The sequence below is a fragment of the Halichoerus grypus genome, chromosome 4 (genome assembly GCF_964656455.1).
Source record: "Halichoerus grypus chromosome 4, mHalGry1.hap1.1, whole genome shotgun sequence".
Taxonomy (NCBI): Eukaryota; Metazoa; Chordata; class Mammalia; order Carnivora; family Phocidae; genus Halichoerus; species Halichoerus grypus.
The window spans coordinates 44,633,657-44,635,942 of NC_135715.1; the positions used below are offsets into that span (position 1 = coordinate 44,633,657).

The window sequence follows — 2,286 nt, forward strand, 5'->3', positions numbered from 1 at the left end:
GCTGCCAATTCTATAAGGAAGCCCCCTTGACTCTTCGGTTAACCTTTATTAAGTCCTGTAAGAGTTGTTCAAAACAGCTGGTCAGGAAGGATTTTGGACTCCTGGGGCTGGACTATATGTGAAACTATCAAGTGTAAATACCATACATGCATAAAGAAGACAGGAGCATATATGTCCACTAACCCATTCAGAAGGCACGATTTCATCACCTACTCTTATCCATAGCCAATCCACATGGAAAATCAAATTTGTGGGTTGTCTGTATCACAATAGCAAAGCCCTAAATGTATGCACTGGAGAAGGGAAATGATGGAGCTGTGCGATGTCCTGGAAATAGCCGGGACTGCCTCAGAGAGACAGAGGCTCTATTACCCAGGGCCCAGCCTGTCTGCTTACTAACAATCTGCCCGAGAAAGGCTGTTGTTGGAGCTCCTACATGTGTCGGAGCATTGAGAACTGGGGGCTTGATAGCGAGCATGGAGTTGAAAATTATGCATCTCAGACATCAGCAAAAACCCAGGAACCAATCAAACGTGAATACCCGAGGACAGGCAAAATGGGATGGCATGATCGGATTTAAGCACATTTACTAACTCACACTCCAACCATCCAACTATTAATAATTGTAGGAAAATGCATTAAAGAGGCTGCTGTGAGTTACTTTGTTTTATCCTAGGTGAAAACAAATGTAATCTAAGAAACTCTTCCTTTGTCATTATAAAATAACATCTTTCTGTCTGTTCATAGCAGTATATCTGCGTCAATTGCATGATTTTAACAACATATTATAGTTACATAAGAGGTGATTGTTGGTGAAAGCTGGGTAGGGGATACATAGGAACTCTTATGCAACTTCTTATGAGTCTCATATAAAAAGTTTTTAAAAACAACCAAAACAAAACAAAAAGGTCCTTCTGCATACAAATTTGTCTCAATGTATTTCCAGTGATGGATGAGAAAAAGATTATCTACATTATTAGCAAAGTGCTTCCCTTTCTATCCCTGTTCCAGATTTCTACGTTACCTACTGTTTCAAGGTAGTCAGAGAGGAGGGGTGAGGACTAGGTCCAGTCGATGCAGGTGCAGTATCGGGACAGAAATGTATTAAGACTTTTGGATATTTGTTGCCTGGCGGTCACTCGCTCGCTTCCTTCTCAGTACCTGCTCCCGGTGGCCCCACGGGCATGCAGGCTGGGGGTGGCCCCAAAGAGTAGGAGGCAGAGAGGGAGCAGGTGTGTGGGCCTAAGTGTCATGGTGGTGCACTTGCATCAGAGAATCGAGAATGGGGAGGAGGAGGAAACTGCAAGGATAGGCCCAGAAGCAATGGCGTCCAAAGAGGAATAAGCAGTAAAAAATCTCAACATGGACAATGCCAACCAGGAAAATGAAAAAAAAAAAAAAAAAAAAAGGATGAAAAGGAGCAAGTTGTTAATAAAGGAAAGCCCTTGGTCCTCCCTTTGGAAGCTGGTGACTATTGTGTGCCTAGAGTAAATCCTAGGCATTTCAGTGTTAGGCAGCCCATCCTGCCGTGTAGGCGGGACATGATTCAGAGGCTTGGAGCCGCAGGCAAGGATGAGAGAAGAGAATATGGAAAGGACTGGGGAGGAGGTGAGACAGCTGATGGAAAAGCTAAGGGAAAAGCAAGTCAGTCACAGTCTGTGGGCAGTTAGCCCTGACCCTCCTCACCGTGACCATCATGAGTTTTGCCTTATGCCTTGAATCCTAATGTTTTCCCTGAAGCTAATAGGAAGACACACCTGCTTCCTAAACTTACATGTGCTCGGTGTACCTTTGTTGTAAACCTTTGGTGTTACATGTCTCCTATGGGTCTTCTATGCCAGCTTCTAACTGAATGTTGTATTTTGACCCAATCTGTAAGATTCTGTCAGCCACAGAGTTTTGCCCTATTGCATGGCAAGATGCTCATTATATATTATGAAGTTAATAAAGCAGTTTAAAAGGCAAAAAAGAAAAAAAGAAGAAAGGAAGAAAGAAAGAAAGAAAAGATAAGACAAGACTTTTGGATATTTGTCGTATGTGGGGAAACAAAATTCACAAAGCCCATGGTTTATGAGGGTGTGGTGCAGCTGGGCCCAAGCTGAGAATACCTGAGCACACAATTTATGACCCATACCTGAAGTGGGCCCTTAGTTTGGCCCAGGGACTGGCATCCCTCTCGGGGGTCAAGAAGGGAAGGAAGGCCAACCTGCTGACCCTTTTACCTCCTCTATTTATATCTCTGCCCCCATCCCTGTGAGCTAGATAAAACAAGCACAGGTCCAAGCC

The 2,286-nt window shown here is 44.0% G+C and overlaps 1 pseudogene; it reads left to right on the forward strand.

The window, feature by feature from the left end:
- The first annotated feature begins 1,323 nt into the window (after positions 1 to 1,323).
- Positions 1,324 to 1,719, forward strand: LOC118531405 (protein BEX1-like; annotated as a pseudogene).
- Positions 1,720 to 2,286: the final 567 nt, after the last annotated feature.